The 14,212-nt window shown below is 43.2% G+C and overlaps 1 protein-coding gene across 1 annotated transcript in view; it reads right to left on the minus strand.

Annotated features, from left to right (window-relative positions):
* Positions 1-14,212, minus strand: part of LOC146081226 (macrophage mannose receptor 1-like) — a 282,981-nt gene that overhangs the window by 247,861 nt on the left and 20,908 nt on the right. The gene's annotated exons all lie outside the window — the stretch shown is intronic.

A 14,212-nucleotide genomic window follows, 5' to 3' on the forward strand; every position in this document is an offset into this window, starting at 1 on the left:
AGGGGGGGCGCGCGCGGGGGGGGGGGGGGTTTGCCGCAAATCGCGGGAGGGGGGCACTCACCTGGTGGCTGTGGAGTAGCAGTGCTGGGCAACATGGGAAGGCAGTGGGTGTCTGGCACTGTCTGTGGGCTCACTGGGCTGGTTCTCGGTCACATACCTCCCAACATGACCCTCTCCAGGAGGGACACAATGCTCTGTTTCTAGACTTCCCCTTAATGTATGATTGCCATCACCTGTTTTAAACAAGTTAATTTCTCAGAAAGGTGTTCAGCACAGATGAAGGCAATCACACATTAAGAGGAAAGTCCAGGAACAGAGCGTTATAGACACAGACACCCACTTTGAGTGACAGATGTAGCCAAATATATAGGAGATGGCAAAGAGTGACCCAAAAATGCGCCCGATATGGTATGGCAGCTACTCCACAAAATCCCCCCTGTTAGTGGGAGATACAATGCAACAAAGAGAAAAAGAGAGAGAGTGGAGAGCGCCAAAGGTTTTCCAACCACCTTGAAATATGTATAGTGCAAAAACACAGGATACAGTAAAAATGACTTTTTATAAAAAATTCGATGATCATATCAGGATTTCATCTTTAGGATGCAGTTTCAATAACACAACGTGTTTCATCTTAAAAAAGACTTCATCAGGGGTTTTTTACATGCACAAAGAATTAAGAATCAACAGGATTGATATTAATGCTGAAAACACCTGTCCTTTATAACGGATGGCGGTTTCCAAAACGGTGATAGTCTTTACTGTGGTATGGAGTCGTGGCCTTTATATGAAGGTGATACTGGGGCTGAGAATAGAACTCAGTGGAAGTATTAATCCACCTTTATGTCCATAGCGGTGGGTATGGAGATTGTAGGTACCAACTGGTGACGGGGAATGCATCTGTATGTCAACATACAGGGTGCCCTGACAATCAGTGGTCCACCTCAGATGTTTATGAAGTTCGTGATCCAATTCAACAGATAGTTAGGTTCAATGAGGTAGAGTATCTGTTAAGGAGTGAACGCCAGTATGCTGTGCGTAATAATGCACGCCCTGCAAGTCTCATTGGTTGCCTTAAATACAGCTTTTTTGGCCTTAAAGCCTGAGTTGGTAGAGGTTTTGCAGCAGTCCCTCCAGCAATTACAAAACCTCTTAGCCAAAATGATCCTGGACCTGAGGTTATTGGGGCTCTGTCTGCTCCAAATGAGACCCTGGCTAAAGAGTTGTTGGCCAGCAAGCCTTCAAACCAGGAGAAACAGAAGAAACATAGAATTTTTCTACAGCCAAGGCTCTCGTAGGAGGAGCAGCAAAGGCATAGAGACTTCAATCTGTGTCTTTATTGTGGGGGTTCAGGCCATTATCTCCAAGTTTGTGAATTGTGGAAGTTTGTTTCCTCTATCCAAGATGAGCCAGGTTGTAAGATCCGTGCCTATTTCCGCTGTGGCTGAGGAACTTACCCCGAAACCACCTATACTGTACATAGCACTCTGACCTATAATTGGGGTTCTAGGATTAGGGAGCCCCATTGTGGTTTCTTGAATCGGAAGAGGATATTTCCCTCTTCCACAAAAATTTCTAACAGAAAGATATTAGATGCTGAATTCCCAGCAAGGGAAATCAATGTTCTTTCTATGTTAGAGTTACTAACCCCAGTAGGGAAGTCTCAAGCTATTACCCAGAAGGGTCTTGAGTGGCTCAGCCTCTGGTAGGGGAGTCATGGGTAATTACCCTAGGAGGGGAATCATGTGGCTTGGCCCAAGAGGGGGTCCTAGAAGCCATTACCTTGATAAGGGTCATGAGTGACTAAACCCCAGAGGGGGTCCCAGAAACTGTTACACCAGAAAGGGTCTCGAGTGGCATTACTCCAGGTGGGGATTCTGTCTGCTCTGCCCCAAAAGGGGGTTGTATCTGTTCAGGTAGTGTCTTGTCAGCCCCAACGGGGGGTAGTGTCTGTTCTGCCCCAATGGGGGTGTTGTGTCTGTTCTGCCCCAATGGAGGGTTGTGTCTGTTCAAGAACCTGGGTCCCCAAAAGGGGTGGCCACAGCCTCAGCTGAGGTCTCAAAGGCCACAGCTTCAGCTGAGGTCCTGAAGTCTACAGCACCAAATGGGGTCCTGGAGGTCACAGCCTCAGGAGAGGTTTCTTGTGACCTTTTCCCAGCCAAGGACTCCAACCAGTCAGATAGGAATAAAGCAAACTCTAACTTACAGTAGGAGCAAGTTTCATCTTTGCTCCTTTGGCCATGGCTAGCCATGGCTAGCCATGGCTATTCTATTGTTCTCAGCTGCAATACGTATTGTATTGCAGCTAAGAACAATAGAATAGCCATGGCTAGCCATGGCTAGCCATGACCAAAGGAGCAAAGATGAAACTTCCTCCTACTGTATTAGTAAGTTTCATATTTGACCTCTTCCCTTGAAGATCACTGGTACAGTACCTTGTTCCTGCTTTTGACCTGGTTGCACCAGAGTTGGAGCGGACCTAATTTGCCTCTTCAAACGTGGTGATTATAGGTGAAGTCCTAGTTATAGCAGGTACCAGTCATTTTTCAGGGGAGGCCATCAGAGGCAGAGTAGGGTGCGCTGTGGCCATTCTGAACAGCAGTCATGGTCACCCAAAAACCATAACATACCTGGCTTCTGCTACTGCTAAAAAAACCTGGACCTGATCCTCCACATTAATTTCATGTGGAGAAATGCTGTCTCTGCCACACTATGCACATATATTTTTAATTGTAACAAACATTATTTTCTCTGTAATGAGTGGTGTATTGAGAGGATAAAACAATATAAAAAAAAGACTACAAAATGTTCTCCAAAAGAGGCCCATGATCATGATCATGAACTACAAAATATTAGCTGACAAAAATAATGTGAATGACTGAAATACTCTGTAAAGCGATACAAAATGTGTGTGTGCTATACAGTATAACAGTATACAGTATAATAATGCATGTGTTACACGGTCCAGGCATAGACAAACTGTCTAATGTATAGTATGTGACACACACTGTATTTACGTAATCTTCTGTGTACGACTTAAGCCCGTGATGGCTAACCTATGACATGCATGTCACTTGTGGCATGCTAAGGCACTTTGAGTGACTCGCCTCTGACCAACCGGTGTGCGGTGAGGAAAACCCAGAAGTGCGCAAGTGAAGCGGCTAAGCCAGCACGCATGCTGTGCCGCCAACTGGAAGGGGACAAAGGGGGCATCACCTGTCTCCTGGAGGGAGCAGAGCTAGCTCCCACTCTCTAGACCCGCTCCATCTGTAGTTGTTTAACTGGTAAAATGGGGGAATTAGAGACCCTAGTTTTGGAGGAAGATTTTGATCTCATAGGTATTACTGAAACTTGGTTGGATAAATCACAAATAGACAGCAATCTAGGATGTAGTGCCCATTGTAATGTAGCTACAAAAAAGGTTAACAAAATTCTGGCATGTATTAAGAGCGGAATGGAAACTAGGGACTCAAGGGTAATTATGCCACTATATAAAGCATTGGTGAGACCTCACCTAGAGTACGGAGTACAGTTCTGGGCCCCACACTATAAAAAGGACATCATAGAATTAGAAAAAGTCCAAAGGCGAGCAACAAAGCTTATTAGGGGAATGGAGAATTTAAGCTACGGGGAGAGATTAAGCAATTTGTGACTATTTACATTAGAAAAGAGACGTTTAAGGGGTGACATGCTCAACATGTACAAGTATATCAAGGGCCAATATAAGGAACTGTCACACACCCTATTTTCTACTAGAAAGGAATCTAGGACGCGAAGGCATGAGTATAGATTAGAAGAAAAAAGATTTCATTCAGCTAGTAGAAAGAATTTCTTTACGGTCAGAACAGTCAAACTCTGGAACTCTCTTCCCAGAGAGGTGGTAACGGCTGGCTCATTAAATGCGTTCAAGGCAAAGTTGGACAAACATTTACTGGAGAAAAACATCCATGGGTACAAATAAGAAATATAATTTGTCTGTAAAATACCAGAACCTACCAAATCAGCAATGGATATCTATACCAGGTTGAACTAGATGGACGCAAGTCTTTTTTCAGCCTTACCTACTATGTAACTATGTAACATGAATGGGAGGCTAAAATAGAAGTTCATAGTCTGTTTAGAAAAAAAACAGATTAGGTAGAAGGGAGGGGGGTATGTTTATATGTTAAACCATCATTAAAACCATACATAATGGAAGATATATATACAAGAGCACAATGGAGTCAGTAGAATCAGTATGGGTAGAAATCACAGGTAATATTAAAGGGGCTAAAAAATTATAGTAGGAACATGTTATAAGACACCCAACATGAATACAGAGGAGGAAAGAGACCTTTTGCTACAGGTGGGATAAGTGGCCAGCTTAGGGGACATTATCATTATGGGTGACTTTAACTAGCAGAAATAAGTTGGAAAGATAGGTTAACTAGTACTGCTAAGGGAAATGTTTTATTAGATGCTCTAAATGACCACTATTTGTATCAATTTATTGAAAGTCCAACCAGAAATAACAATATCCTGGATCTCTTGATTAGCAACAATATGGACATTGTTACTAACATAACCATAATTGAGACATTGGGGATCAATGATCACAATATGATCACATTTTATTAAAATTTTAATAAAGATAATTATATTGGAGCAACTAGATCCTTAAATTTCAGAAAAGCAAACTTTGGTAAGTTTGAGGAGTCCTAAAAGTATATAAACTGGAAGGAATTATGTAGAGGTATGGATACTACTAAAAGGTGGAAAACTTAAAAGAAATACTCCTGGAGGGCACTGATAAATGTATTCCTAAAGTAAATTAAAGAACAAATGTCAAAAGGAAACCTACAGTATGTGGCTTAACAGCAAAGTCAAATTTGAAATAGCTAAAAAAAAGGAGGGCATTCAAAGCGTTTACACAAGATGGGACACCCAAATAATTTTCCGCATATAAAGAATGTCATAAGAAATGTAAAAATACAATCAAGATGGCTAAATTAGAGACAGAAAGTAAAACAGGCGTAGATAGCAAATCTAATCCCCTAAAATTTACTGTATATAAACGGGAAATGATTAAGGAAGGAAAATATTGGCCCACTAAAATAAGCAGGGTACCCTGGTAATAGAAGGAAAAGAGAAAGCTGAATTATTCAATTAATTTTTGCTTCAGTATTTACATATGAAGAATCTTCATAAAATCTCCCACAGATTAAATGCTCGGCTTTTGTCAAAATTAGATTACAGAACCTAAATAGAAACAAATTTCCTGGCCCGTATGAAATACACCCTAGGACACTAAAATAATTGAGTTGTCATAGCACTATCATTTTATCTGATATTCGATGATTCAATAACCCAGGGATGGTACCATGGGACTGGTGCATAGCTAACGTAGTACCAATATGGAAGAAAGTTAGCAAAAATAACCCTGAAAATTATAGACCAGTCAGCCAAAATATTAGAATGAATAATAAGAGATAGTATCCAAAATTTCTTAGAACAGGAGAAAGTGATAAGTAAGGCTCAGCATGGGTTAGTCAAAAATAGATCATGTCAGAGTAATTTAATTAGCTTGGGGCTGGATTTAGGGAAATCTGTTCATGTAATACTGCTTGATATCGCTAAAGCTTTTGACACGGTGCCTCATAAAAGGTCATTAATGAAACTAGGTCATTTGGATTAGGAGATAAAAATTGTAATTGAATTAAAAAATGATTGCACAATCAGGGACAGAGAGTGGTGGTAAATGGCATACATTCCAGCTGGGGTAAGGTCCAAAGTGGAGTCCTGCAAGCACTGTTATTTTTCCAAAAAAGAAATACAATAGACTGCACTAATATTGAATGAAAGGTATTAAAGGATGCCAGTAACCTAAAAATTGAACATGGTTTAATGTAGATATAAACATATAACATTTTAACATCAGGTTAAAATCAAGGTATTACATATATTGTGCACATGTAATAATAAAAATAAGTATAATGCAATGAAAAAATAGGTGGAATTAAAAAATTCCTAAAGTGACTGAAAATTGTGTCCATACGGTACCGTATATTTGGCAAAGAGTCCAGCTGGATGGGGGGCACAGAATGATGAGACTGCTTGGATCCATTCCTATTTTGCCTCAAATGTGAGTGACCTGGATGGCTGGGGGAGGGATTAGCAGCTTGATGTTAAGGAGTGAATGGAACTCCTGCTGTTCCTCAGATGCCAGGGAAATAACCTGGTTGTGGATGATCTCCCCGAATAGGCGCCAAAACAAGGTCTGGAGGCTGGTCCGGTCTCTCGGGTGATGAAAGCTGTTAGGGTCTTGCAATAGAAGTCAGTCACTGCAATGCTTCCAAGCAGTCTCCTCACACACAGGACACGTGGCATCTAATAGCTCCAGCCAACTAGAACATTCTCCACACTGCAATGCTTCCAAGCAGCCTCCTCACACACAGGACACGTGGCATCTAATAGCTCCAGCCAACTAGAACATTCTCCATGGTACATGGTATTGCTGGCTGTAGTGCTCCTCCAGTACACACAGCCACCCACGTGCGCAGAATGCTCAGCACTGCAGATGGAAGCATTGCAGTGTGGAGAATATTCTAGTTGGCTGGAGCTATTAGATGCCACGTGTCCTGTGTGTGAGGAGGCTGCTTGAGGGACCCCAGCCATCCAGGTCCCTCACATTTGAGGCAAAATAGGAACAGATCCAAGCGGGCTCATCATTCTTTGCCCCCCATCCAGCTGGACTCTTTGCCAAATATACGGTACCGTATGGACACAATTTTCAGTCACTTTAGGAATTTTTTAATTCCCCCTATTTTTTCATTGCATTATACTCATTTTTATTATTACATGTGCACAATATATGTAAAACCTTGATTTTAACCTGAGCTGCTATATATGTTTATATCTACATTAAACCATGTTCAATTTTTAGGTTACTGGCATCCTTTAATACCTTTCATTCAATATTAGCGCAGTCTATTGTATTTCTTTTTTGTATCTTATTGTTGGGGAGTGACAACCCCCTTTTTTTGTACTGCAGCTTTCCTTTTTGCTAACCAGGTCTAGTAAGTGCGCCCCTACCTGATATTTTGTTATCAGTTATCTTTCTACTGTTATTTTTCAGCAGAAACCAGCAGGAACTCAGTTCCTGAACCTCTAATTAAATATGACATCATCAGAAACTGAAAATGTTCTTTCCATAAGATAAGTTTTATTTTAAAGTCACCTGTGAATGCCTTTGTTTCTAAATACAATATATATATATATATATATATATATATATATATAGTAATCGTTGTTTAGAAGCAGCACCTCCGCCAAACTTATAACTATAAGGGTGCCGGTCCAGAGACTCCACAATGTTGGATCCCCATAATAAACGCAGGTGGCCGCACTCCCAATAAGTAGTCAGGAAACAGGTCTCAAGTGGAATAACGTTTCGAGGTCTTTAATGCCTCTTCATCAGACTCAAATAAGCAATAACAAGTAAGTGATATTTATACTCACAATCCCATACAGCACGACCCACCGGGCGCGGGAGCAGCTGCCAGCGCCAGGTGGGTCGTGCTGTATGGGATTGTGAGTATAAATATCACTTACTTGTTATTGCTTAATTTGAGTCTGATGAAGAGGCATTAAAGACCTCGAAACGTTATTCCACTTGAGACCTGTTTCCTGACTACTTATTGGGAGTGCGGCCACCTGCGTTTATATATATATATATATATATATATATATATATATATATATATATATATATATATATATTATATATAAGGGTGGCGGAATTGTCCTGCAGGATCTCACTGACTACCATGATGAAATCATGCGTCATTTATCGGACTCTGCTACTTATAAAAAACTGTCCTCCAATCCTTCTACAGCTTGCAGACAACAACTTCATGATATTGTTCAGATTGGAATTGACTCGGGTGTCATTAATGAGAACATTGGCAAGATCCTCCTTCCAGAATTTCCGGTAATACCTAATCTTTATACTTTACCAAAGATTCACAAGGGTCTAAACCCTCCCCCTGGCCGACCTATCGTAGCAGCAACAAACTCTTTATTACAACCATCGGCTACTTACTTGGATGCCCAACTTCAACCCTTGATTCAACAGGAAGACACGTTCCTGCTAGATACTTCTTCATTATTGCGACAATTAGAGGACATTGACTGCATCCCTGATAATTGCCACTATTGATGTGGTTAATTTATATACTTCTATTCCCCATGCATTGGGTATTTCTGCTATGAAGTCATTCCTTCAATCTAGAAGTGACTTTGGTGGGGCCAAAATTTAATTTTTAATTTTGTTGCTTGAATTTATTTTGAATAACAATTTTTTTATTTACAATAAGTACGTGGCTGTGCCATGGGATCTTCCATGGCACCTGCGTACGCAAATATTTTTATGTTTGCGATAGAATCGGAACTCTTTTTTTCATCCAATGCAATCTCTAGCAAAATCATTCTCTTTAAGAAATTTATTGATGATCTTTTGATCATATGGTGTGGTGACAATTTATCTCTTAGCAATTTAATTGAACAGTACAATCTGATTGATGGCCCCATCAAGTTCACTTTTGAATTGAGCGATAATCATGTACATTTTCTGGATTTGAACATTGATATTGTGGACGGTGGATTGGTTACCTCTATGTATACTAAACCTATGGACCGCAACACTCTGCTTCAACCGCAGACCGCTACCCTAAAAGTCTTATCCGTGGTTTACCTTATTCACAAATGATCAGGGTGCATCGCATCAATAGCGATATCACCAAATCGGAACAACAAATTGACCAATTAATTGCTCAATTTATTGAAAGGGGGTATTCTAGTAACCACTTATTGCAATGCAAATCAAAAGTCTTGCAAATGGACAGAAAGTCCCTAATGCATACCGCCAATCCAAAAGACTCCGACCTGTCCCGCATCCCGTGGGTTACCCGGTATAATGTAGCTTCTAACACCATTACTAAAAACGTGAAAAAATGCTGGCCTATTATTGAGAGCGATCCCTCGCTGCCTTTCAAACAAAAGCGAATTATGCCATGTTTCTCCCGCGGCCGCAACTTAAGAGATTTACTCGTTAAAACTGATGTCCAGGTTAAAACAGCTTCCACTAAAATTACATTTCTAGGTGGTACAAAATTTGGCTGCTTTAGGTGCACATGCACAGCCTGTCAATTCATGCTCACAGGAGACACGTTTAACCACCCGCATACGGGCAAGAGTTACAAAATACGTCATCACTTTGATTGTAATTCATCGTTTGTGGCCTATGAGATTATCTGTCCCTGCAGTTTAGTCTACATAGGCAAAACACAACGTAAAATTAAGGTACGCATCGCACAACGATTTTGATCGTGAGCATCGCAGGTAAAAAAATCGCGGCATCGCGGAGCCAACACAGGGTTTGCACTTTGCAGAGAGTAGCGCTGTGTGCTGCTGTGCATCCCTTTGTGCGCCCGCTGGCAACCCGGCACTGTCTGCGTAGCTGTGTCAGTGCTGTAGCTGGATTTCACCTGACTGCCCGCTTCTCCTCCATCCGATTTACAGCATTACTCCTGACAGCCGCCAGACAGTCACGCAGACAGTGCCGGGTTGCCTGCGGGTGCACAGAGAGAAGCACACAGCGTGGTTCTCTGCAACCCCGTGTTAGTGTCTCTGCCATATTTGGGGGGAGGAAGCTTCACTTGCTCCTTTCCGATGCCCCTGCTTGTGTTGTAAAATAATGTAGTCTCGGTACTTATGTAGTAACTGGGCTGCCGATTTTGAAATCGGGTCCATCGCATCGCATCGCACCCGACCATATCGCATGCGATGCGATGCGATGGACCCGATTTTTCCATAGGATTCAATGTTAAAATGGACTGAGTCCATTTCAACATGGAATTCAATGGGAAAAGGGGTCCTTTTCATACCCCTACTATCCAAGTGGGCATGGAGTTGGATATAAACCTGTGGCGAGCGTAGCGAGCCACCGAGCCCGAAGCGTGGCGAGCGTAGCGAGCCCCGCGAGGGGACACAGAATACCGTCCCCTCGCGGGGCTTGCTTCGCTCGCCACGCTTCGGGCTCGGTGGCTCGCTACGCTCGCCACAGGTTTATATCCAACTCCATGCCCACTTGGATAGTAGGGGTATGAAAAGGACCCCTTTTTCCCATTGAATTCCATGTTAAAATGGACTCAGTCCATTTTAACATTGAATCCTATGGAAAAATCGGGTCATCGCATCGCATCGCATCGTATGCGATGCGATGCGATATCGCATCGCATCTGATTGTATGCCTTAACTTAAGGCATACAATCAAAAAATCGGCAGCCTAGATACTACATAAGTACCGTAGTCTCTTTCAGAGACATATTAGTGTGCTGATCCCTTCAGTTCTGCCCCCTCACTGCCGGCGCCCTAGGCAGCTGCCTAAGGCTGCCTAATGGTAGCACCGGCCCTGGTCCCGACTACAATGATACAGCATTTACATCTAGTCAATTTTAGTCATGAAAACATGGACTTATATTTAGTCAACATTTTAGTTATTAAAAAAGTCCTATTTTTGTTATCGTTACATTTTAGTCACAGAAAAAAACATCATTGACGAATACTTTTAGTCTACATTTTCATTGTCGAAAATAACACTGTTCCCCAAACAGTTGGGCAGCGCCTGGCAACCTCTCTGCATGCCCTCTCTCCTCACTGCACTGAAGAGATAACATTGCTCTGAAGAGCATAGTATTGGTGATCTTTAGCTCCCCCCAACTACCCACGGGACATTGCCACCCGTGGGAGGGACAGCACAGCAGGACAGTCTCCAAATAGCAAAACGGTTCCGCTGTAATCAGTACAGTTGAGAGGTGTGGGTTGCTAACGTGGGGGGCTACTCAGTACAGGGCAAGGTCCCTCCACGCAATTTTATTGCAAAATGTCACTATTATGCAAGTGCTTTACAGAATAGTGAAGCATTTGCATTTTAGTGTTAGCCAACATTAATTATATTATGATTATCCACATATTGAATATATCAGCCTTCTATATGTACATTATATCTCATTACTTGTTATGTATGCATTACTCCCAAATTAGTTATATTAGCACTAGCTCCACAATAATGACTAGTGTTGCAGAGGTCCTGCAGAGGCTGCCAGTAGTGGGTATGGATCATAGGGTTGACATTGTCTAATGTAGGGTACACATCAGGACGACCCGCTCACGATGCACATCGTGAGCGGGTCGTCAGTGTCTCGTCCGACCCACTCACGGTGACGCGGGGGGGCACGACCCGCTCACGATGTGCACCGTGAGCGGGTCCGATCCGATGGCGACCCGCACCCGGCTGTATGGTCGTCATTGAGATCCTACCTGCAGCAGGTAGGATCTCAATAACGACCGACCCGCGGGACCGCGCATCGGATCGGTATCGGTCCACACCAGGACAGAAAAGGGCCCAATCACCACCCAATCTACATCCAATTGGTCGGAATTGGATCTAGATTGAGGGGATCGGGCCCTAGTCATCCTGGTGTGTACCCAGCATAAGTCAAGAGTCAATAGGTCGACACCAAAAAGATGTCAGTATGCACAAGGTCAACACTGACAAAAGGTCAACACAAGCAAACAATTGACATGCAAAAATGCTTTGACATGAGTATTTAACGTTTCTTGGTGCCAATGTCAACACCTGAGCATGTGGGCCCCCAGTTAGGGTAGCATGTACCCTTGCATAGCAAGCTTCACTAATGGTCCTTACACACTGGGCTATTATGCCCAGTGTGTATGGACAGCGATGATCATCGATAGGGGGAGAGACGCTTAGTGCATACACACTGTGCGGCTTTTCCCCCCCTGCCCAGCGCCATCAGCAGTTGGAGGACGGCTTTGAACAGCACAGAACAGAACAGCACAATACTATGCAAAGCTGTCCTAAAAGCCGTAATACCAGGTAATACCAGCAGATGACGGGTTTTCCCGGCGATGATGCGGGAGCGCGCAGCAGCGCTCACCGCTCATCGCCGGGCCATACACACTGGGTGGCTTTGAGCTGAAAGCCGCTCAAAGTTGCTCTTTTGAGCGGCTTTCTGCTGAAAGTCACCCAGTGTGTGTGGGCCTTTACTTCGGGCCATTGAGAGTCCATGTCAATAGTGACACAAAAAAGTCCATAAAATCACTGACATATCAACATTTCTGTCACTGTTGACAAAGCAGCAGCAAGAAAAGTAATGTGATCAAGGTTGGGCTGATTAGCAGCACCTGTGGCTTCCTAATAAAAGTGTTTCCAGGGCAGGAGGTAATTGCTCTTGATGGTGGAATAGCTGCCCAAGGTATATGCCGGCTGTGGGCTATGGTAGGGACCACTGGAGCATTCTGAAGAGTTTGTACTATGCTGTGACACCTGTATGCTGCAATGCTGTAACCATCCTTGTTTATTCTGATTACCTGTAAGCTGTTTACCTGCTACAAAATAAAGACCAATACTGTATCTTATCCAGTGTATGTGATTCCTTGTCCCAAAACCTTCGCCGACCTAGACATTGTTGACCTATTATCTGGATCCCACCTGTAGTATGCAATGTAACTAGAGATAACTGCAGTTGCTGTGATGAAACAGATTTATACTGAAGCTAATGCTAATGTAAATGAACTCTGCCCATGAATGTGTTCCCATCATTATCAGACCAGATCATTGGGGTCAGACATGGGCAGCAGAGCCTCCCAGTACTGCAGCGGATCCTGAGTGTCTCCTCCTAATCACATATTACTAGCCTAGTAATGCATACCCTCCAACATCTGAAGGGCAGAAATCGGTACACATTTAGAAAGGGGGTGTGGTCACATGTAAATGGGGCGTGGTCATGGTTAAATGGGGCATGGTCATGCCTACTTTCCAAATGTGTACTGGGCTTTTTTTTTTTTTTCTAAGGGGATAATCTTACCTTTAGGAGCACTTTAAGTGCTGTTGGGGCAAATTCCTTTAATGTGATGTGCTGCAGCTCAGTCTTATGTCATGTGATGGCTGCTGGCATATTAAATAATGAATTTATTTTAAATGTTCTGCCTACAATAACTTATGAATAATCTTTTTTTTTACATTTTAGATTATTCATAATATTGTAGGCAGATATAAATGCATTATTTAATATGTCAGCAGCCATCACATGTCATAAGACTGAGATGCAGCACGTCACAAGAATGAGAACAGATTTATAAAAAAAAAAGTTTAACCTACAGTATGTGCTCCAGCCTCCGGCCGCCGCTGGCTGCACCTGATGACCCGGGTCCCGCGGCCACTGTATTCCACGCTGTGTAACAGTAAGAGATAGCTGAAGCAGCTTCCAGCTATATCTTTGCGCCCGGAGCCCTGTCAGTGACGTGCGGTGAGGTTTGTGGTTGGTGAGGCACTGGCTAGGCGGAGCCAGTGCCACCAGGCTCTGTGGGGTGCATTGGGTTCGGGATGTTTCTGCGCTGACAGGCAGGTGCAGTAGCGACTTGCCAGAGCAGCTCCTGCCTGTCAGCGCAGAAACAACCTGGACCCAGCGCTTGCCACAGACCCATCGTTGCTGGCTCCACCAAGCCACCATGGGGTCTGCCCACATACCTTTTCACTTGTGACAGAGGTGTGTATGTGTGTAAAGTGACAGAGGTGTGTATGTGTGTAAAGTGACAGGTGTGTACGGTTTCTGTGTGTTTGTGTAAAATAAGTATATTTTTAAATGAAGTATACAGTATTGGCCCAATGTACTGGCCTCTGAGTTCACTGGCTGTGTGGGGTGCTGGCTGAAACTGAGTTTTTTTTTTAAAAGGGCAATTATTTACAATGCATGGTTTTGCCTTGTAAATATTTGCCTCTTTAAAAGAACTCAGAGGCCAGTACATTGGGCCAATATACTTAATTTAAAAAACACACAGAAACAGTACACACCTGTCACATTACACAAACACACACCTGTCACTTTACACAAATACAGATACACACCACAACAACACAAACACACATGCCTTTTTGTCCCTTAACACAAACATAAACGAACACCTATGCCACAAAAAAAACACAGCCCCCAACCTCCACAAATTACCATTCAGCGTATACCAAGGCAGCCTGGCAGCAGTGACCGGCGCAGCGTCTCCTGGGACAGGCAGCCAGACACCGAACAAGAGTGCCGGGCGGGAGGCAGAAGAGAGACCCGCCCGGCCCCGGACAGTAAAGGGGAGCAGCAGCAGA

Source organism: Crinia signifera, chromosome 5 (genome assembly GCF_055691185.1).
Source record: "Crinia signifera chromosome 5, ASM5569118v1, whole genome shotgun sequence".
Lineage (NCBI taxonomy): Eukaryota > Metazoa > Chordata > Amphibia > Anura > Myobatrachidae > Crinia > Crinia signifera.